Below are 24,194 nucleotides of genomic sequence, written 5' to 3'. Positions count from 1 at the left end.
AGATGTTAATCATACTTTTCAATATTGCAGTCATCACTGTCTGGGTATCCTTCCCACAGGTATAGGAGGGTCATTGGCCTATATTACCTTCATTTCTTTCTTGACACAGTTCACTATGTCACATGTCCAAAGCTTCATCAGTCTGTTGGTCTGCCTTCCTCTGTAAGAAGGATGAATACCACCTACAGCAGTATTTTCTTGTATTGTTCCCACTGTTGAGATGCCGTTGGTGGCAGATAAGGCTCAAGCAACTAGCACATCCCTAATGACCAATCAGACAGCTGACAAAGCCAGAAAGGGAGCATTGAGGCTGGTCATTTCAGAGGGACTTGGTAGTATTTCTCAAATTTTAATCAAACTCTACATCCCAGAGACATTCATGAAGATACTTAAGGGCATACCTCTCAACCTAGAATCATAAAAAAATTGGTCAAAAGCTGAGGTTGCCACCTCTCCGTTTTTTTTTTTTTATTTTCCGGTCTGTCCGGAAATCAAACTGATTGTCCGGTAGTCCGCAAAATTCTCTATAAACTCCGGTATTCTGTTTCAAACACCATCGGAGTTTGTTAAATAGACAGATTTACTATGATTTTTTTTTACAGGAAAGCACAGTAAATTGGCAGAAAGCAGGCATCAGGAATGGGAAAAAAAAGAGCATGTTCCCCATCAGCTGATGTCATGAAGATGTCACAAAATGGGTGAACCATGGACGGTAGAGGGGCAGAAATGGGTGGGGTTACGGCTGATGTGAGGGATGTGGCCTTTCTCCGTTTTAGCCACAACAAATGTTGACCACTCTAACAAAGGCACATGACAAATAGGTACAAATTGCCAAAAATCGGTATACTGATTAACATACAATTTGCATACATAATTATGTAACCCCACCCACTCCAGTGGAGTTGTTACCAACTTTTAAACGCAAACTGAAGAACAGACAAAATGTGATCATGAAACACAAAATAAACAGAAGAACAATAGTGTTTTGTTTATATTAATATGTGAACTTCTATCAAACTTTGAACTTGTACAAAACTAAAATACACTTTTCTTCTAAAAATAAAATTAACTTCTTCAGCTTTCTACTTTAATATTAAGTAACACAAAATATAACCAGAACAAAACTGTTTTATTTATATTAACATCTAACACACACACACACACACACACACAGCCTTAAAGAGATATACATAAACACACACATGGCCTTAAAGAGGTATACATAAACACACACACAAACATTGACTATTACAGTCATCAGAGGCAGTAAACAAGGTGATTAACAGACAAAGCTCACAGCTGAGAGAGTCATATTCAAAGCAGGAGAAGTTGCTGACCCAAGTACATAGAGTTGAAGCTTTCCTGGTTCCAGCAAAATGTCACAGTAAACATAAGAAAGGGAAAATTTATAACAAAAGCAAGGAGAGAGAATAGGATGATCCTGTTTATCCCTAAAAGGTGAAAGAGTCAACAAGACATATTACTTTTTCACCTGTCATATAGGTTATCAGATATTGGCAAGATTAATCACCTTACTGGCAATGCTTTAACTAATCTCACTAAATAAAGTAAAAAAAAAAAAAGTGGAGATGATAGAAACAACCACCAAGTCTCTTCTACCACAATTCCAAAGGAGGTAGCTTATGTTTACAAGACAGCCCTATGAAATAACCCTTAAAGGTATACCACTGCAGCAAATGGCATCAGAGTAGGAGGATGCAGGCAACGCTTTGCTAAACTGTAACTCTAAATCCCATATTAAAACATACGTCACTCTAGACAACAGCACTCGAGAAAATGTACTAAGAGAATAGTCATTAAAATATAAACATGTAATTGTTTACACTGGGCAGACCTGTATGCTGCTTGACTTGATAGAAATGAGAATTGCACAGTGCTTAAAATATAGCTCAAGGCTTATCAAGAAGTGCCATATAGACTGCTCAAGTGATAGCAGTTCAGACATATAAATGGACAGTAATAATGATCGTACTTACAGTAGCATGTACATTTAGCAGAGGAAAAGCATGTGAACTCCTAGAAACACTGTTTGCAATTAAAGATGCCATTCTTGCATCATTGTTTGACTTCAGAAGCAGACGATATGGTTGCCTCCTTCACATAAAAAGTGGTTTAAGATGCACAAGAAGTCATTGAATTCAGAACACAAGGCACTTAAGTGGACTTGAAGATGTTTCCACACTGATCAGCATAAGAAGCTTTCATGTAAATGGCACAGAACCTGATTTCTGCTTCATATAAAAACATGGTTGTTGCAAACCTAAAATATCATCTGGATTAGTACTAGTGCAACCTAGAAAATGTACACAAAAGGCTGTGAAGGTGGTTATTTTCCAAGCAAAACAGGACAAAATGTATTTGCACATATAAATAAGCAAAAGCCCAGACAAAACGCTCAAATGAACAAGAAGTCTTCATTGATCCACAGCATTTAGGTTTTAATAGGCAGTTTCTTCCTACAAAAAAAAAATCCACAATTTATGGAAGATACTTCACAAGGAGATGAAGTACCTAGTAAGATAGCCAAAGCAAACCTTCCCCCACTTGTAAAGGTGTGACAGACTTAAGAGGGCCTGAAGAATTACAAGCCCATGGAGACAGAAAAGTAATGAAGTGATTGGTCGTTTCACATTACCGATTGTCACCCATTTCATTCTGTATCATTTAGCTATTAAAAGATATGGGGCCCTTCAGGGAATGTGATCTTCAATTGTGCCAGAATGGGGCTGAGCATTGTTACTTCCATAGCACACAAAGACTGTCTGGCAAAACATACAACCCTTTTATTTTTCTTTTGAAGATAGCCTTCCTGAAATTTACTTCCCTCCTGCAATCCACCATTGCCACCAACCTTCCTACAATCCCTACCCACTCCCGTGTCTCTGCTTATTCCTTCATTACAATACTATGTCCCCTGACTCCCTTCATTTGCAGCTCTCAACTGCAGTACTATTTAAAGGAAAAGGATTGAGACAATGTCTGTTACTCCGTTCCATTTTTTTTCTTACCTGTAGGAGCAGGAGGAAGTTGAGCCGCCGGAGAGAAATTTTCTCATTCTGAGATTCCTGATCCTCCTGACTGCTGTGTATGGTACTCTTCTGATCCTGGGTCTGCTGTAGGATGGGATTCCTGGAGTTGCAGGGCTGCAGGCACTTGCTCCTTAGCTTGGTTTGGCTGCCACTGGCAGAAGCTGAAGCAGAACACAGAAGTTTAACTTAACTTTAATTAGATTAAATGTTAAAAGAAAAAAAAGCTTTACAGCTCTAGTTCTGCTTCTCCGCTCCATTTGCTATGTGCTGTGCTGCTGCCACCTGTATGAGACTGAGTCCCCACTAGTCTGTGAATGTAGCTTGTAAGTAAAGTAAGCAAACTTTCCGAGCCGGGTGAGCCCTATTCCGACAGGCTGGGAGTCTCCCTCACAAAGCTGTCATCGCGCACACCCTGTGTTTGATGACATCAGCGACAACTTCCAAAAAAAAACTTAAAAAAAAAAAAAAAAGGGAGAATTAAGGGGGCTACTCTGGAATTCATGGCACCCCATTACTTGGACTTCAAAATTGGTAAATACAGAGGAATTTGATACTGTTGAGAGGTATGGTTGAGTCTGCTCCTCCACATATTTCTTTGGATATTACAAAAGAAAGAAGATGGCCAGGATACATCTTCCCCTCTTGTTACCTCTTTTTAAGTGAGCCCCAACAGGAGTGGTTTAACTTTGTAAAGGGACTTTTTAAATAACTTGTCTCTCTCCAGCCTCCCCACTTTGTCTTCTACTTCGCACAAAAAAGAGAGACATTTTTTCTGAAGAAGATTTTTCTTCAGAACTTAATTCTAAGCCTTTGGATTATTCTTCCCAGCTGCTTCTCCCTCAGGGTTTGAGTCTGAAGTTGAGAATATTTTGTCTTCAGATTCATTTTGTGATGCCAGTCCATAAGATGAAAGCTAAACAGGTGAGAGGGCTAGTTCAATCCAAGTAAGCTAATTTTGAGGTCAGGATAGCTTTGTAGTCCAAGGACAACCAAAAGGCCTTCTTCAGCTATGTCAGAAACCTTAAAGACAACACAAAACAGTGTGCTGAACTGGTGGTTAATGGAGCCAGGTGATATAGCAAATCTGCTAGCTAAAAATCCAGCTCCAACTTTAGCCCCTCCTCCTTGCCCACAGCCACACCCAGGAAATACCTTCTAACATAACCCGTCTAACTATAAATAAGGAGAAGGTCCTAGCTTTGCTGTCTTAAGGCCGAAAATCCAGTCTCTGTGGGCCTTGGTAATATCCCAGAATGCCTTCTGAATATCCTGAAGTATGACTTGAAGGGGCCACTGGAGCAACTTTTCAACTTTAGTCTCAGAACAGGCATTGTACTACAGAAAGAGAGGGCTGCAGTGGTCATCCCCCTATACAAGGGCAGACAATCAACAGATCCTGGAAACTACAAACCCATTTATCTTGCTGGTCTTACATGCAAAGCCATGGAATGAATTATCATTGAAGTTATTAACAATGACATGGGAAACTTCCAGGCATTGGAGACCCAAATTGGTTTTGTCAGTGGCAAGTCCTGTCTAGTAAACCTGGTGAACAACTTCAAGAAGGTCACCAAGGAAATGGATGAGAGGGTAATTTGGTACATACTGCATACCTTGAACTGGCTAAGGAATTTGATGCAGTACTGCACTTGTGCATTGTAAACAAGCTTACGGAATTGGGCATTAACCCCTAGGTAACATGACTGTTAGCTGGCTGGTTTACAGTTAGAACCCAGTAAGTTAGGATTGGTGAGACCACAACCACAAACAGGCCAGTCACCAGCAGAATCCCTCAGGGTTCCATGCTTGGCCCACTGCTCTTTGGCATCTACTTCTTAGAAGTCAAGGCCATAGTAAGAAGCTTCTGGCTGATCAAGTTTGCAGATGATTGCAAATTATGGTCTGTATTATAAACCCGAAAGCTCTAAACAGCGAACACGTGTACATCAACACATAAAGAGAGATGTACAATAACAGAGAAACACATATTCAGCGAAATTCAAAACCCCGAACGTGTTTAACTAACAGTGCCATGCAGGTATACTGAAATTTTACTAAAAGTAAAATAACACAGTTTTGCAGGGGGGCAAGCCCCCCTGCACCCCTCTACTTAAATATACCAACTCCGAGATTGCACTACAGTGAGGAAAAGGATACATTTCCTTATCCCCGGGATCGCGCTGCTGGCTAAACAAATACGTTCGGTGTTTTCACTTTTGCTGAATGTGTTTCGCTGTTATTGTACATCACTCTTTGTGTTGATGTACATGTGTTCGTTGTTTAGAGCTTTCGGGTTTATAATACAGACCCGTAAATTAGAAGCAGTCATAGAATCCCCCCCCCCAAGACATTAACATCTTGCAAGAAGGTCTAACACAGACATGACTGGTGTGAAAGTGACTGCTTAAACCTTAATGCCAGAAATGCATAGTAGTACCTTCTGGGAAGTCAGACACCGTAAGAAACTGTCATTGATAAAACACATTTGAGTAGATCCTGTAGTCAAGGATTTGGGAACACATCTATATAATAATCCCCTTCTTTCTTCCCATCATTTCCCATATGGTATCGTAAGGCGTAATATCTGTACCAGATGATCAAAAGGAAAAGGATTCTATTAAAGAATATTTTTTGCACACACAAAATAGGGAACCTGGAGACCTATTCTGGACTTGACAGTTGTAAACATTCACATCAAGATTGCAAAGTTTAAAGTGTTAAGCCTGCAGCCCCTTTTCCTTCTGATTACCCTCTGTGCTCCCTGGTGACTCTGGACCTGAAAGATGTCAGTCAACATATTTCCATTCACAGAAACTTAAGAAATTTTGTAAAGTTTTCTGCTGCCGGTTCACATTTTAAGTTCTTTTATTTATCCTTTGGTCTATCCACAGCTCCAGTGGTATTTGCAAAGAATCTTAACACTGCTGATTTACTGTTTACAGATTGAAAGGCATTAACATCTCTCTCTATTTAGATGACTGCCTTATTTTTTAGAGTCTATTTAGAACTGTTAAGAGTCTGTCCTGTATGTCAAAAATCTGTTTCAAAATGTAGGTTTTCACCTCTTCCTGGAGAAGTCTACCTCTCATTCATTCCCACACAGTAGAAAAAGTAACATTTTGCCAAGAGCAGTCTGTTCAGTTCTCTCAACAGTCTGTAATTATAGCTGTCAGATGTCTCAGGATTTAGGGATAAATAGCTAGCTCTATTCTAATGACCCCACTAGCCAAGTAGACATGGAAAAATTCAGTGATTTCACAAATCTGTGTGGACCCAACACCAGTACCTTCTGTCTTTTCAAATGCTTGTGCTGACCTTTTTCAAGAAGGAAATCTGATGGTGGATAGACCAGTTGCTTGTGTGGAGCTGTATCCAAGGAAATCAAGGTACAGCGTTATCAGAAAAAGCACATCAAAGAAATGATTGCATTGATAAATACTTTAAGGATTCTTTTGGTAATCACAGACAACACCACTGTTAAGTGGTTCATAAGCAATAGGGAACCAGATCTTACCTCTTTGCAGACTATCCAAGATAGACTTGGAGCTTGCAATTCAGCTCAGTCTATCCCTGCAGGCTACTGTCATTCTTTCAAAGCAGAGTACTGTGGCAGGCACTCTGAGCAGGCCCTTGACAGACCCCACAAATGGAAGTTGCACACAGAGGGTCATCCAGGAGATTATTCACCTGTGGGGCATTCCTCAAGTAGATCTGTTTGCCCCATTCACAACAGCCAGTTGAATTCTGCTGCAGGACTCTAAAAAAGGCTTGGAAGACTGATGCCTTTTCTTTCGCATGGACTGGAGTGTTCCTGCACGCTTTCCTCCGTTCTTTCCTGTGATAACTAGAGTTATTTTAAAGATCCAAAATGACTCTCTAAAATAATCTTAGTGACTTCATTTTCGCCCAGACAACATTGATTACCCCATTTCCTGAAAATGGCCAAAGGCAATTACCTTAAACTTCCCCACAGGACAGAGGAGCTGATGCACCCCAGCCATCTGACTCCCTGAATGATAGTGTTTTGATCCCGCCTTAGGCACCTTTTTCCTGAGGATATGCAGCAGGTTTTTTAATGGAGGCTAAGAAGCCTGCTACTAGAAAATACTAACGAAACTAGTAAAAAACAAAAGTAAAACGCTGACTGGATATACGGACCAATAACCATTTATTTAAACAAAAACTGAGCGCTTTCACCCACATCCACCGTGGGTTTCTTCAGAGTTGAATGAAAAAACGGAGCAGCTACTTTTTATAGAAAACAGATAAAAACCAAGAACCAATCACCTCTTAATACATTGTCCAATACATCAGTTTATCCAATTAATCAATTAAAACATAAAAACATAAGTCAATCAGATTACCCTACTGAAATAAATAAGCAGTAACCTTTTGTATAAAACTGTTATGTTGTGTATATTAAAAATGTAAGTATGTTTGTTTAATATAATAAATATATAAATATAAATATTAATACATCTGTAAATACAAACATAAATACAAATATAAATACAAATATAAATATGAAGTGTAAAAATGAAGATTCTGTATAAAATATATTTAATCTGTCAAAAATACTATATCAATTGATGGTAAAATCTATAATACCTATATAATATAAGATTTCATTTTTAAATAACTTGAAATTGATGCATGCTCATTTAGTCCCGGCTGTGTACAGGCGTTTAGCCTAAGCTGCCATAGACATTCTTTGGTCTCAAGCAATGTGTTCAAATCACCATCACTGTTACTATTAGTGTCTGGCACCCTGTCAATAACAAAAAACAGAAACCTCTTAAATCCTTTACATGGCTTTCTTATTTTTAATGTCTCTGTTGTGTTCAACTATTCTTTCTCTAAGTTTCCTTTTGGTTTTCCCTATATAAAGTGAGGGACATGACAGGCACGTAGCTAAATATACAACTAATTTTGTGTTACAATTTACATGTCCTGGGCATCTTGATGTCCTATTGTAACCATGTAATGTAACATATGGCCCATCATTGATGAATCGACAACTTCTACAGAAACCACATTTTCTCATCATAGAATTTTTAAATAAAGTTTGACTTTCAAAATAATTTTTCAAGTTTCTTCCTTTGCTAAAAATTATCGAAGGCATACTACCTATATACTGTAAAATATCTGTTTGATTAATAAAAACCTTTTCATAACATTCCCTAATAGTATTCGTAAAGTCATTGATATTATTACTATAAGGAACTATGAATGCTCCTACTTTACCATCATAGCAGTTTTTATTTTCATTTTTGTTGAGGGTACCATATAACAATAATGGTTTGAAAATATCTTTCCTTTTGTTACTCACTTCACCCCTAATACTCTCAACTAAATTTCTTGGGTACCCTCTTTCCAAGAACATATTCTCTAACTTTATTAACTCATTACAAAATTCTATATCATCACTTATTATTCTCGATAGCCTCACCATTTGTCCTTTAACTAAGTTCCGTTTTTGAAAATAAGGGTGACAGCTATCAAAATGCAAATAGGAGTTCGAAAAAGTTTTTTTACGATATATTGTAGAATTCAATTTATCAACTTTGTAAATTTTTATATCCAGATATTCACAACTCTCATATTTCATACTATATGTAAATCTTAAAAATGTAGTACTGCCTTCTAAATATTCTATAAAACTATTAAGTTCCTCTCTATTTCCCTTCCAAAATATCAGTATGTCATCAAGGAACCTTAGGTATAAATCTATCTTTGACCAGTACCTACTTTCAAATACATTTAGCTTCTCCCACATAGCTAAAACCAAATTTGCATATATGGGGGCACATTTAGCCCCCATTGCCACTCCTGCACATTGCTGGTAGTATTCTCCCTCGTGCTGAAAAAAATTGTTTTTTAACACCAATTCCATCAGATCTACAAGAAGCTTCCGTTTCACTGTATGAAAATTCCCAAAGACCTCCAGACTGTTCTCAAATAATTCTAGACCTTCTACCAAGGGAATTACTGAAAATAAACTAACAATATCTATTGTCACTAAATAAATCTCTTTCAAGTTCTCATTTTTATAATTATGAAGTAGTTCTAGGCAATGCCATGAATCCTTTAGAATATGTTTGATGCTTGCTACAGTCTCTTTACAATTTATGTCTACATAATGAGCTATAGCTTCCATTTTTGACTGCTTTGCAGAAACAATTGGTCTAAAAGGGGGGTTAGAGGTGTTTTTATGTATTTTGGGTATTCCAAAAATCGATGGTGTCAAAGGATATTCAACCGAAAGGTACTCAAATTCAGCTTTAGTAATAATTCCTTCCAGCAATAAGTCGTATAATTGCCAATCAACTTTTGTATATGCCTTTGTTAAATCATACCTTGCTACCCTCTTGTAAGTGGTCTCATCACTGAGCATAGTGCTCATCTTGTTATTATAATCTAGTTTACTCATCAAAACCACCCCTCCCCCCTTATCTGGTTTCATAATTCTCATTTTATCCGAAGCACTCAACTCATTTAAACAAAACCTTTCTGCTTCAGTTAAATTATCTTTTTGAAATATTACTGTCCTTCCAAGCCTTTCTTAACTGTACTTCACAAAACATTTCAAACAAATGCACTATAGGATTATTCGGTGGAATAAAGGTACTTGACCTTTTTAAAGTAATGTTTTTCATATCCACTTCTATCTTATCAAATTTTTTCTTAAAGTAAATCCTTAAGTTTAAACTTCTTGTATACATTTTTAAGTTTACTAACATTTTGCCAATGTCCACTTGATAATTAGGAATGAACTTGAAACCTTTTTTAAAAAGTGAAAGGTAGTTACTATCTAAAACTTTGTCTGTGTAATTGTACATCGAGAAACCACCTTCTGTGATGATTTCACAGTCACTCAAAGGAAATTCATAAGACTCTTTAGTCAAATTTTCCCGCACCTGACTTTGGTTATGCTCAAAACATACTGATTCTTGATCATTCAACATTGTCTGAAAAAAATGTTCATTGCTGCCATTGCAGTCCTGCACTTGTAGTTCATTTATATTTAAAATACCTCTATCAATTGAAATATTTACAATATTAACATCTGTTAAAAACATACTATCTATATCCTTATGTTTTATCACATCAACATATCTGTGACTAACAACCTTGTCAGCTGTTTCAAAATTACCTTCTATTGTAATACTATTGTTGTTAGTGACAGTGTTTTTGGTTACTGAATCAGGGGGGGTATCCAAGCAATTAAGCTTTTGACCTCCATCTAGTGATGGTATGCTTGGTGCCTGTATCTCCCCCCTCCATTGTACTGCTGATTGTGGTGTTGGTTCTGCCCCTGATAACGCTCTCTCAAGCGTTCCGATCTGCGGAGCACAGGTTCTTCTAAAAAAAATCCCCCCATTACCATCTACATTCATATACATTCTGTCTTGCCCTGTAACTTCTTCATTCAATACTGAAGTTACATTCACATTTGAAACCAGGCCATTGTTATGAACTTTAAAAAAACGTTTAAAATCTCTAAAATGAGAATATGCAGCATTACTTAAATAATCTTTAGTGTCACGTTGCAATTTCGCATTTTTACTATCTAACCCTTTACTCACATATCTTTTCATGTCATTCAGTATACTATCAAACTTGCTTTTGTTATAATCGAACAGTAAATCTTTTTTGATACTGTTATCAAGCATTGTCAAAGTCTCTTAATTTGCTTAATCTATCGTTGTTATTCTTAATAATTAATTTAGTTAATTGCATACGAGTGTTATCAAAGATGTCAGTAAGTTCTTGTAATAGCTCATTGTTGTTTTCAAAGCCAAAAGGCACCTTGAATACCCTTAGCCCCTTTGGAATTTGTTTTAATTCAAGCGATCTCTCCAGGAAAACGTTGTCCATCTGAATTGTCTTAAATTTTCTCAATGTTCTTTCAAATGTGTCCATCTGCTTGGTCAAACTTCCCATATCCATTTCACTCCATTGTGTCGGAAAATTAGGCGCCAACCTAACAAAGGCATATACAAAAGTTGATTGGCAATTATACGACTTATTGCTGGAAGGAATTATTACTAAAGCTGAATTTGAGTACCTTTCGGTTGAATATCCTTTGACACCATCGATTTTTGGAATACCCAAAATACATAAAAACACCTCTAAACCCCCCTTTTAGACCAATTGTTTCTGCAAAGCAGTCAAAAATGGAAGCTATAGCTCATTATGTAGATATAAATTGTAAAGAGACTGTAGCAAGCATCAAACATATTCTAAAGGATTCATGGCATTGCCTAGAACTACTTCATAATTATAAAAATGAGAACTTGAAAGAGATTTATTTAGTGACAATAGATATTGTTAGTTTATTTTCAGTAATTCCCTTGGTAGAAGGTCTAAAATTATTTGAGAACAGTCTGGAGGTCTTTGGGAATTTTCATACAGTGAAACGGAAGCTTCTTGTAGATCTGATGGAATTGGTGTTAAAAAACAATTTTTTTCAGCACGAGGGAGAATACTACCAGCAATGTGCAGGAGTGGCAATGGGGGTTAAATGTGCCCCCATATATGCAAATTTGGTTTTAGCTATGTGGGAGAAGCTAAATGTATTTGAAAGTAGGTACTGGTCAAAGATAGATTTATACCTAAGGTTCCTTGATGACATACTGATATTTTGGAAGGGAAATAGAGAGGAACTTAATAGTTTTATAGAATATTTAGAAGGCAGTACTACATTTTTAAGATTTACATATAGTATGAAATATGAGAGTTGTGAATATCTGGATATAAAAATTTACAAAGTTGATAAATTGAATTCTACAATATATCGTAAAAAAACTTTTTCGAACTCCTATTTGCATTTTGATAGCTGTCACCCTTATTTTCAAAAACGGAACTTAGTTAAAGGACAAATGGTGAGGCTATCGCGAATAATAAGTGATGATATAGAATTTTGTAATGAGTTAATAAAGTTAGAGAATATGTTCTTGGAAAGAGGGTACCCAAGAAATTTAGTTGAGAGTATTAGGGGTGAAGTGAGTAACAAAAGGAAAGATATTTTCAAACCATTATTGTTATATGGTACCCTCAACAAAAATGAAAATAAAAACTGCTATGATGGTAAAGTAGGAGCATTCATAGTTCCTTATAGTAATAATATCAATGACTTTACGAATACTATTAGGGAATGTTATGAAAAGGTTTTTATTAATCAAACAGATATTTTACAGTATATAGGTAGTATGCCTTCGATAGTTTTTAGCAAAGGAAGAAACTTGAAAAATTATTTTGAAAGTCAAACTTTATTTAAAAATTCTATGATGAGAAAATGTGGTTTCTGTAGAAGTTGTCGATTCATCAATGATGAGCCATATGTTACATTACATGGTTACAACAGGACATTAAGATGCCCAGAACATGTAAATTGTAACACAAAATTAGTTGTATATTTAGGTACGTGCCTGTCATGTCCCTCATTTTATATAGGGAAAACCAAAAGGAAACTTACAGAAAGAATAGTTGAACACAACAGAGACATTAAAAATAAGAAAGCCACTAGTTCTCTATATACACATAGTATAAAATGTAAAGGATTTAAGAGGTTTCTGTTTTTTGTTGTTGATAGGGTGCCAGATACTAATAGTAACAGTGATGCTGATTTGAACACATTGCTTGAGACCAAAGAATGTCTATGGCAGCTTAGGCTAAACGCCTGTACACAGCCGGGACTAAATGAGCATGCATCAATTTCAAGTTATTTAAAAATGAAATCTTATATTATATAGGTATTATAGATTTTACCATCAATTGATATAGTATTTTTGACAGATTAAATATATTTTATACAGAATCTTCATTTTTACACTTCATATTTATATTTATATTTATATTTGTATTTATATTTGTATTTATGTTTGTATTTACAGGTGTATTAATATTTATATTTATATATTATATTAAACAAACATACTTACATTTTTAATATACACAACATAACAGTTTTATACAAAAGGTTATTGCTTATTTATTTATTTCAGTAGGGTAATCTGATTGACTTATGTTTTTATGTTTTAATTGATTAATTGGATAAACTGATGTATTGGACAATGTATTAAGAGGTGATTGGTTCTTGGTTTTTATTTGTTTTCTATAAAAAGTAGCTGCTCCGTTTTTTCATTCAACTCTGAAGAAACCCACGGTGGATGTGGGTGAAAGCGCTCAGTTTTTGTGTAAATAAATGGTTATTGGTCCGTATATCCAGTCAGCGTTTTACTTTTGTTTTTTACTAGAAAATACTGTTTAGCTAAATGGAAGAGATTTTACTGGTTGGTGCCCTTGCAAGAACCAGGATCCTTTCAAGGCTGAAGCTTGAGATGTAGGGCATAAAGGGTGATGTACATACCCCAGAACAATGTTGCCGCCAGTCTGAATGCCATAATTAATAGTCTGTCTGAACAGTCCTCCTGAGCTGGTTACCGAGCATTGTTTCAGATAAGCGCCCTGTTGGGGTTTTATTCTTATCTTTTTTTCTTTTTTAATTTTTGTGAGTTTACATGTCATCCAGGAAGGGAAAATGCCAGTGTGGGAGTTACATTCCCCATAAGCATCGTCACAACAGTCTGTCTTCTGTTTGAATGCCTCTCACAACCATATGCAGTGTTCTATCTGCCAAGTGTTTGTCCCTAAGACCCTACTAAAAGATTGGGGCTTGGTGTAATGGTTAATCTGCTCGAGTGGGAGGTTTGGCATAATGGTTAAAGTCTTTGCCTCATAGGCAAAAGGTACAGGGCTAGATTCTCACTTGGGTTATTGGCTAGGGTTAAAATGACCCTTCAAGGGAGTTAGCCAAGTATCTACCTATGAAAAGGCACTATGTAGTTGTATCTCCTCCTAGTTAATTTACCTGGAGAACCAATGCCTTAAGTTTTTGCCGCAGGGTGCTATGGAGGAATCTTCCCATCCTGAAGGTCAACCGCTCTACAAGAAAAAGGCCAAGAAACTCTCGTCTGATTCAGCTGCTGTCCTGCCTCCCCCAGTCATTTCTATTGAGGCTGGTGAAAGCCCAGATGGTTGCCTGGCTGTTGTCAAATTCCACTGCCATGACCCTATCGGAGGCCAGCATGGGATCCGACTTCTCTCATATCCCCAGGGGCTCTGAAAACATCCCCTCTAGATGTTGAGGGGAATAGTCAGCTGATTATTTCAGAGGAGCCTAGGGGAATACCGCAGATACTTCAGGAGGAGATTCCTACTACGTTGGTTGAGTGTAGCGAGGGTCGGAACATCTTACAGTATTTAGGATAGATGACCCTCAAAAGAAAAAGCAAAATGCCAAGTATGTTTCCCCTGCTATTAAAGATCCTCAGCACGTATGTCAGGAATTTACCCAGGGGTTGTTTAATGCATTCATGACCCATGACCTTAAAGCTTCTTCAAGGAGTTTCTGTGCCTGCTCCCCCTTGGTCATCTACACCACTGAAGAGGCCCAGAGAGGAGGACTCTGAAGCGGATTTTGATTATGGGGAAGAGTCTTTGGCATATTTCTCTCAGATCCCGTCTTCCTTGGATTATGGCTCTGAGAAGGAGGATTCTATTAACCCAGTTTTTCCCTTGGAAGAACTTTCCTTTGAGAATACTATTTCTCATATAATGGAATATTTTAAATGGGACAATTCTCAGGTTTCTGACATTCAGAAGAGGTATATGAGCTCCTCCAGATGACAGCCCCTAAGCCTTCTGCTGTAAGTCCAGTCTTAGCGGCCCTTCTAGATAACTTTTCAGCACTCTGTGGCCCCGGATTCTCAACTTCCAGCATCTATGAAACCTGATAGATTTTTACAAGGTGTCTGAATAATGGAAATTTCTCCACAGATGTCCTTCTGCTGACCCTTCTGTGTTGTCTGTCTCTTCTGACAAACCCTCTAAACTTCTGATGTTAGGTAGTCCGATCTCACCTTCATTTTTACATATGGGTTTGGAGCCGATCCTCTGCTCCGACTCGGCCAATTTACAAACTGGAAGACTTCTGGTTGACCCGTGGCTATGCAGGTATTCCATGGTGCACCAGTAAAATTCTCAGATCTCGTTTGCCGTGTCGACGAGTTTGGTTGTGCTTCTTTTGGCTCTGGCTAAGTTTTTCAAATTCTTTATGTTCAATTTCGTATTTCAATGCTTTATTAGAACTTTTATGGTATATTTAGTGTTGCTAATGTATTAGGCAGTTGTATTGCTTGCCCTTTTTGAGTGCAACTTAGTTTACTAGTGGTTATTCATATCCTGTGTGTCAGTTAATTTTAGGTGCCGTTGCGCATTTTTTGATTATTAGGTAGAGTATTCGTTTTTGGCGGTTTTCCGCTCTTAGTCAACAGGGGCTCCTGTTGTCTTGTCTGTTGTTATTCTGACCTTTTTTGGTCACCGTTGGCAGTTAGTTTTCTGCTATATTGAGACTGTTTGTTTTTGGCGGGGATCCGCTTGTGAATTTACTAGGATTGCAGCCTCCCTAGTATACTACCTGTTATTAGAAATATAGAAATTTATTGCGTCATTTACGGTTTCTCTTGTGTGAGTGGGCTTTCCTTTCTGGTCTGTTTAAATTAGAAGACCTAGCTTTCTCTACACCGGGCTAGGCCCGTTTAAGTTAAAGGACCTAGTCCTCGTGTAACTCCTTCTCAGGGCTAGGCCCGTTTTAGTTAGAGGACCTAGTCCTCCTCCTTTTTCTCTCTTTCAATCTCTCTGGGTTTTGTATGTGTAATAATGTCTAAGGAAAGTAAGGAGCATAAACCCTCGGGGTTCAAAAAGTGCATGAAATGTTCCCAAAAAATGTCTTTAACGGATGGCCACAGTAGCGGTCTCTACTGCCTAGGGGCCATCCACTTGCAGGAATCATGCTTGTTCTGCCATGCTTTCTCTCCTAGAGTGTTACAGGAGAGAAAGAACAAACTCATACTCGAGTCTATTGAAACCATGCTTTGAGGAAGCACTATCCAGATGTTCTTCGTGTTTCACTGTTGCAGTCATTACATTTGGGTAATCCTGCTGGCAGGTTGTCCTCAGTCGGCCTGAATTCCAAAGTTCTGGGTCCTCGTCGGCTGTCGTCGCCCCTTCCCTGATGTCAGGTCGTCGGGGGTGTAAAAGAAGCAGCCAACGCCATTTTCTTTAGTCTTTCTTGCTGCACGGTGCCCGAAGCAGAAGCAGTTCGCAAGTGCCGGTCGGCCGACTTCTGAGATTTTCGAGTTCGAATTACAGATCCAAAGTCCTCTATAAAGCTAAGTACCCCGTTGGGGAAACTTTTTTCTTACTCCAGAACCGATGTCAGAAAAAGTCCATAATTGTATTTCTTGTGGGAAGCAAATACCTCATAAGGACTTTCATTCTTACTGTATTCCTTGCCTAGGCCCTGATCATAACTTTCTGGGTTGTCAGTTTTGTGCTAGATTTAACCAGTGCACTATTAAGCGTCTGTATGATTTTGCTTTGAACTACTTTGGACGCAGGTTTAATTATCCAGAAATGTCGTCGGAAAGCCATCCGACTACTGGAGTGCACAAAAAACGCAAAGAAAAAGAAAGACATCCGAGGCCCAAAACCGACAACGAAGCTTCTCCGAAGCCAGTTGCCGTTTCACTGGTTCTCAGTGAGTCGCTTTCACAGCCCCTGACAACCGCTACTTTAGAGTCACAGGCCGCTACTGACTCCCACGTGGAGTCGGCCATGCCGCTGGAAACTCAAGGTATTGAAGCCTCGGACGCTAATCCTTCAGATGGGTCCGGAGCCGCTGAGCAGGCACCAGCTTCTGAGGGTGTATTCAGACCCAAACATCTATACATTAAACCGACTTCAAAGGCAAAGACTAAAGCTCCTTCAAAGGCAAAGAAGCAAACTCAAGAGCCACGTGGACAGCCTTCCATGCCCAAAAAACAGATGCTCAAAATGGCCGAAGACTTGATTACCTTGATCAGGGGTTCCCATCCCCCTACTGATAAGAGGCCTAGGCAAGAGACTGACTGTGAATCTTCAGATCAGGTTTCCATTTCTTCTGATCAGGAATATTCTTTTCCCCCCTATGAGGATTCTGATGCTGAAGAATCCATTCCTTCAGCTTCTCCTCCTGCGGGACTATTCCTTTGAGGAAACCTTACATTCCATGAGGGAGCATTTCTACTGAGAGAGCCAAGATTTTTCAGACTCTAAAAAGAGGCTCAGGGATTTCCTGCTACTACCCCAGCACAAGCCACTGGCCATCCCCCTGTGTTAGACATTGTAGATGTGTTTTCGTAGTCTAGCCTTACCCCTGACTCCTTACCTCCAGCTCCTGTTAAGCCTGACGGATATTACAGGGTTCCAGACTCACATAAATTCCTTTTTAAAAACCCTGCTGCTGACCCAGAAACTATTTCTCAGGGTCCCAGGGGAGCTGAGGCTTCCACTGCAAAAAACCCTACCCCTTCATACAGGGATTCTAGGGCACTGGACAGATTGGGGAAAAAGGTTTACACATCTGCTACCTTGACTATAAGGGCCTTAAACTGTCAGTTTCATATGCTCAAATATCAGCAACATGTCATTGCTTAAACAGAAAATGTTGTTAAACTCTGAATGTGCAGAAAACAAGGAAATGCAGGATATATTGCATGCAGCTGAACAAGTTGGAAAGCATACTTTGCAATGTGGTTTTGATTCTTTAGAGGCCTCCGCAGGGCCGCAGTTACAGGTTCTGTAATTAGAAGGCATGCTTGGTTAAAGGAACAAAATCTGCCTGATCATGTTAAAGTTAAATTATTAGATGCACCTTTACAGCATGATACTTTGTTTGCTGTAAAGGCAGAAGAGGTGTTAAAGAAAATGGAGGACAAAGCTAAATCTATGCAAACGGTCAAAGATTTCTTACAAGTACAGCCACCTAGGTTTAGTAGACACTGGCCAACAAAGAATTGGTCCTTTCCTGTGTCAGACAGACCTCAAAGAGGCAGACCCAGACGCCCTAGAGGCAGATCCCAGGCGCAAGGTTCATACAGATCAAAGCAATGGGGTGCTTCTACCTCCAGAAATGGAGAAGACAAATCACAAGCTTACAGGAAATAGCCCCAATGACTTCCCCCTGCCTGCACCAAGTACCTATTACCTGGCAGCACCCTTAGGGGGAAAATTAGCAGTTTTTTCTCAAAATTGGCACATTATAACCCAGGACAAGTGGGTTCTAAATATCATGTCACAAGGCTACAAGTTCCATTTCCATACCCTGCCAAAGGCAAATGGCTGGCCATATCTGCCAAAAAATCAATGGGCAGAGGCACAAAAAAAAGTCTCATCCCTCATGGACATGAGGGCCATTCAACAAGTGCCAGAGCAAGAGCGAGTGCAAGGATTTTACTCAAGACTGTTCTTAGTGCCCAGAAAGGACAAGGCCTGGAGGCCAATACTGGACCTAGCGATTCTAAACACATACCTGGATATACCAAAATTCAAAATGTTGACTGTGCAACAGCGTCTGACCATGTTGGGCAAGAACGCCTGGCTTGTAGCTTTAGACCTAAAAGAGGCAATACCTGCATGTCCCAGTCAGACAAATATGCAGAAGATACCTCAGATTCAAGGCTGGCTCAATGCATTACCAATTCTCTGCACTGTCCTTTGGCTTATCTGCTGCGCCCAGGGTTTTTACAAAGTGCCTGGCACCAGTAATCGCATTCTGCAGACAAAGAGGAATACAAATATACCCTTACTTGGATGACTGTCTAATTCAAGCAGAGAACAAGGACATCCTTTACAGCATCTGGCGTTTGTGAAAAAACATCTAACATGCCTAGGGTACACAGTCAATGAAAAGAAATCAAAACTAGTACCCTCTCAAGAGATAATATTCCTGGGTGCAAGCTTAAATACAACTGCCCAGATGGCTTATCTCACGCCAGACAAATCAAAGGCAACTGGCTACCTATTTCAACATGTTAGCAACAAAGGCCCAGTTATCTGCAAGAAAAATTCTGCATGCTTTGGGCTTCATGACATCCTGCATCCTATTAATTCCATATGCAAGACTGCATATGAGGAAACTTCAATGGTACCCAAAAAGTGTTTGGACTCACCATTGCCACAGCCTGGAAACCATAATTACTCTCATTCCCCGCCTGCAACAGGAGGTTCAATGATGGGCAAAGGCTTGTCACCAAAACAAGGGACAGCCATTCACATTACCCCCAGCCAGGCAAACACTAAAAACGGATGCATAAGATTATGCCTGGGGGGCCCACATGGCAGGAAGATTTATTCAGGGAACATGGACCTCAAACCAAATGCATCTACATATCGATCAAAAAGAGATGCTAGCTGTTCAAAATGCCCTGACAGCCTTCAAGGACCTACTTCATCCAGGACAACTACTGATAAAAGATAGACAACACCACGGTCATGTGGTATATAAACAAGCAGGGGGGCACACATTCTTACCCCCTTTGCAGACTAGTTATGACTTTGTGAGGCACAGCATTGACTTACCAAGTACATCTGCAGGCACAATTCCTGCCAGGAAGGAAAAATACTCTGGCAGACGAACTAAGCAGAAACCTCATGGATGTCCACAAGTGGAAGCTGGATCCACAAGTCTTCAACATGATAACAGGGAAATAGGGATGCCCGAACATAGATCTATTTGCCTCCCCTCACAACTACCAACTAAAGAGATTCTGCACAAGGATTTATCACAGACAAGAATGGAAAGTGGACGCCCTATCCTTCACCTGGAAAAACCTATCAGTATATGCCTTTCCCCCTCTGCCTCTCCTCCCCAAGGTACTATTAAAGGTCAGACAGGAGAAGCCAAAGATGATTTTAATTGCACCAGACTGGCCCCACCAGCACTGGTACCTAATATTAAGGAGTTTGTCTCAATGCCCAGCTTGGACCTTACCTCAAGTACCGCATCTACTATCCCAGCAGAACAATCAGATCCTCCACAGCCAGCTCAGAACTTTAAACCTGGCAGCATGGCGAATAATGTAGTCATACAAAACACACCTCTCAGCAAAGCTGTGATGGATATCGTTTTGGAAGCCAGAAGGCCTAGTACTAGAAAATCTTATGCTGGAAAATGGAAGAGATTCTGTGCTTGGAACCAGGCACAAGGAACAGATACAACGGTGCCAAATATTCCTCAGATTTTACAATACTTAACTGAGATGCTGGACAAAGGCCCATCTTTCTCATCTATTAAAATTCATGCCGCTGCCATTTCGGCCCATTACAATGCAGAGCCACCAATCTTTTCTCATCCCTTATTAAGACAGTACCTCAGAGAAGCCAAAAATGTAAGGCCTCCAAGGAGATCACCACTGCCTGCATGGGACCTCAAATACGTCTTGGAAAAAGTCGCCCTGCCTCCTTTTGAGCCAGCTGCTACTGCGGATATAAAGTTTTTATGTTGGGAAAACAGCTCTGCTCCTAGCAATAACTTTTGCAAGATGAGTTTCAGAGCTACAGGCACTCATGGCGGTGGAACCTTTTATCATTTTTTATCCGGACAGGGTCTCCCTGAGGACAAACCCAACATTTATGCCTAAAGTGGTGTCCAGTGTGGCTCTTAATCAAACCATTCATCTGCCAACTTTCTATCCGAATCCACAGAACAGGGGGGAAATAATTCTACATTCCATGGACGTACACAGACAGCTTAGATTCTACTTGGACAGAACCAAAGTTTTCAGAAAGAGCAATTACTAGTGGCATATGCTGCAGAATCACAAGGAAAGGCCATCTCAAAGCAGACTATTTCAAAGTGGATAGGCCACTGCATTCGTTTCTGCTACTTATACCATGGCAAGCCAGTGCCTAAGGGCATTAGGCCACATTCCACCAGAGCTGCAGCCACTTCAGCTGCCTTCCACAAGGGAGTACCAACCACGGACATTTTAGAGGCAGCTACTTGGAGTTCAGTGCGCACCTTTACAAAGCACTATCATCTGCCACTCTGCTCTAAATCCAGGGCAGGCTTTGCCACTGCAGTTCTGCAGGGTCTTATAGCCGCCCCTAATGCTGTTTAGCTCCAGCCTCCCAACCATAGCTTTGGGAATCTACCCAAATGTAATGACTGCAACAGTGAAACACGAAGAACATAGTACAGTTGTGTACACTTACCATAAATGTAGATGTTCGAGTGTATTCACTGTTGCAGTCCAGGTTACCCATCCGCCATTCCCCCTTTTCTTCTGATGGAACTTATCTTTCTTTCTCTGATTTATACAACCTGTCTGGTGCATTTGCTTGTGGATGAAGGTAAAGTTCATATTGCTGCATGTAATTTTATATATAGATATAACTTTTGCCTACCCTTTTAGGGGGCACCTGACATCTGGGGCAAGAAAAACTAAAGAAAATGGTGTCGGCTGCTTCTTTTATACACCTGACGACCTGACGTCAGGGAAGGGGCGACGACAGCCGACGCAGGACCCAGGATTTGGAATTCAGGCGGTCTGAGGGCAACCTGCCAGCAGGATTACCCAAATGTAATGACTGCAACAGTGAATACATTCAAACATCTACATTTATGGTAAGTGTACACAACTGTACTTTCTTCGGCTTCCTCTAAGTCTGGGAAATCAAAATCTTCAAAAAGGCCTTCTCCAGCACCGGCTGGTGTCTCAGTGCCACCTCCAGTTGAAACAGTCCAAATCTGCCTCCTCTGCTCCTCAGCCTTTGGAGATGAAGGAGAGCATCATGGTGGTGTCAGAGTCGGTTACAGGTGTTTCGGAGCCAATCTCTGAACCTATTGATACAGCAGTTGACTCTGCTACTCGGAGCCAGTCTGTAAGCTCCCTACCGGTTTCCGTAACAATTAAGTCTCCAGTGCCCCCCAGGTCAAGATCCCCTACTATGTCTTCCAGGAGCCTCTCAAAAGAAGATGTGGAGAGGGTTGTGCTGAGACTCCTGAAGTAGTCTGCCTTACCAAAATTATTGTTGGCTCCGACCCAGTCGGCTCCGGAGCCACTTGGCCCAGCTTTGCCCTTGTCTGTTATTCCTCCTCTGAGCCATACTGGCCTTTCGGAGCTGGACTGCTTGGTGCCAATGGAGGAAATGCCAGCTCACTTTGTTGCTGCCTTGGAGCCGCGTTCAGCTCCGACACGTTCATTGCCGTCCGTCGTGTCCAGGGGCCAAAGCTCTCCTGTCGGCACCGACAGTGAGGGTTGGAATCTATCTTCAGTTCCGAGCCTTCCTCTCGGTGCTTCAGCCAGGGTGAGCTTGGACCCTGCATCTATCTCGGAGCCGACAGCTCTAGCTCCGGTGCCGACCCTCGTCTCTTCGGAGCAGGGGAGGTCTTCGGAGCCGGAGAGGTTGGCGTTTGGGATGATGAACGTGCTGTTTCATTCTCCAGCCCCTACTAGTGGCACCAGCACTCTTCCCCCGAGAGCACCCAATTCAGTCTCAGCTCCTACTCTCTCTGGAGACAGCAGAGACCCGCAGCCTCAGGAGCCATCGGCTGGTGGCCCCCACTCTTCCGAGGCTTCCCCGGAGTGTCCTTCCAAGGAGCCTCCCCTGAAGAGGTTATGTAAGAGGAAACATGTTGACTCCCAGGATGAGTCTTTGACATCGGACACTGACTTCGATGAGTCGGAAGGGTCCCCCAAGTCGTCCTCTGATGATGTGTCCTTTGGGGACATTTTAGAGTGCGACTGGCCCACTGTTAACCCTTCTGATGAGGAGTCGGTGTACCGGGTCTCAACCTTCTGCCTCTTGGGTGTTTCCACCTTTTGACGAACTGATGGATCTAGTTAGTCGAAAGGTGTGGGATACTCCTGGCACCATGGAGCCAGTCCCCAGGAGACTGAACAAGTTCTTGTCTGCCCCTCCTGGTAAAGAGTTCTTGTCCAAGGGCATTACCGTAGATGTCATGGTGGTGACAGCGACCACGAAAAAGGAGTTGGTGGAGACTTCATCTGTTCATCTGCCAAACAAGGAGTCTCGACAGATGGACAGATTTGGGAAGCGTATTTTTAGTTCAGTGGCCTTTACCCTTTGATCACTGAACTATCTCACGCACTTCACGAGGTTGCAGAGGGATCTCTTCAAGGAGTTAGGAGATTCCATACAAGGTGCGTGTACTGAGGGAGTTCCTGACAAGATTTCTACTGTTGTCCACTTTAAATTCTGTGGTTAACTCCTCCATGCGACTTATCTCTTATGCTGCGAATGGAGCGAGTAAAGCAGCGGGTTCCGGAATTGCCTTGAGGTGCCACTCCTGGATGCACTTATGTAATTTTGCGGAAGCGTTCAAGTCTACTTTCACCAGCACCCCGTTTGATGGTTCCTCATTGTTTGGTTCCAAGGTGAAGGATGCACTCATTTGGTATGAGCAAGAAGGAAAGACACTTTCTGCCATGGAAGTGCATTTTACTGTCCCTTCCAGACCATACCCCAAGGGTCAAAAGGGATGTAAAATGTGGTTCAAGAAGTCCCAGAGGGTCTTTCCTGACACACAGGGTGAATCCTCCTTCAGAGGCAGAGGAGGAGAAAACAGCAGACGCCCTAGAGTTAGGGGCGGTCCGCAATACCAACAAGGCCGTGATTCCTTTTGAGGACGGCCTTAGTGCTCCTGATGTGGAGCCCGACTGCACTTCTCTGGGGCCGGTCGGGGGTCGCATTTCTTTGTACCAAGAAGCCTGGCTAAATATCACCCAAGAAAAGTGGGTACAAAGAGTTGTTACCAGAGGCTATATCATACCCTTTTCCCCTGTCACCGTTTGTTCCCAAAAGGATCCCAGATGTACCACCCAATCACAGGGATCAGGCAACTGTGGAGATCAACAAGTTGCTCTTAAAAAGAGTCATCCAGCCCGTCCCAGCAGACCAGATAGGATCCGGAACTTACTCCAGGTTCTTTTTAGTTCCAAAACGAACCGGAGATTGGAGGCCAATATTGGACCTCAGCAGACTGAACGAATCGGTGAAGGACAAGTTTCGGATGGTAACACTGCAGTCTATACTCCCGTTGTTAGGGAAAGATTTTTGGATGCGCTCTCTGGATTTTCAGGATGCCTACTACCACATAAAAATGGACAAGGCATCCAGAAGCCATCTGCGCTTCCAGCTGGGAGCCAGTCACTATCAGTTTCGTGCTCTGCCCTTTGGTCTCACCACAGCCCCCAGGGTGTTTACCAAACGCATGGGAGTAGTGACAGCTCACCT

The 24,194-nt window shown here is 40.8% G+C and overlaps 1 protein-coding gene across 5 annotated transcripts in view; it reads left to right on the top strand.

Moving 5' to 3' along the window:
• The window catches only part of PPP2R5C (protein phosphatase 2 regulatory subunit B'gamma), a 2,766,797-nt gene that overhangs the window by 1,776,608 nt on the left and 965,995 nt on the right, over positions 1–24,194 (top strand). The window lies entirely within an intron of this gene.

The sequence above is a fragment of the Protopterus annectens genome, chromosome 6.part0, assembly GCF_019279795.1.
Source record: "Protopterus annectens isolate FY-2018-M chromosome 6.part0, PAN1.0, whole genome shotgun sequence".
NCBI lineage: Eukaryota > Metazoa > Chordata > Ceratodontiformes > Protopteridae > Protopterus > Protopterus annectens.
The sequence above is the reverse complement of the archived record's forward strand: the minus strand, read 5'-3'. Positions and strand labels throughout refer to the sequence as shown.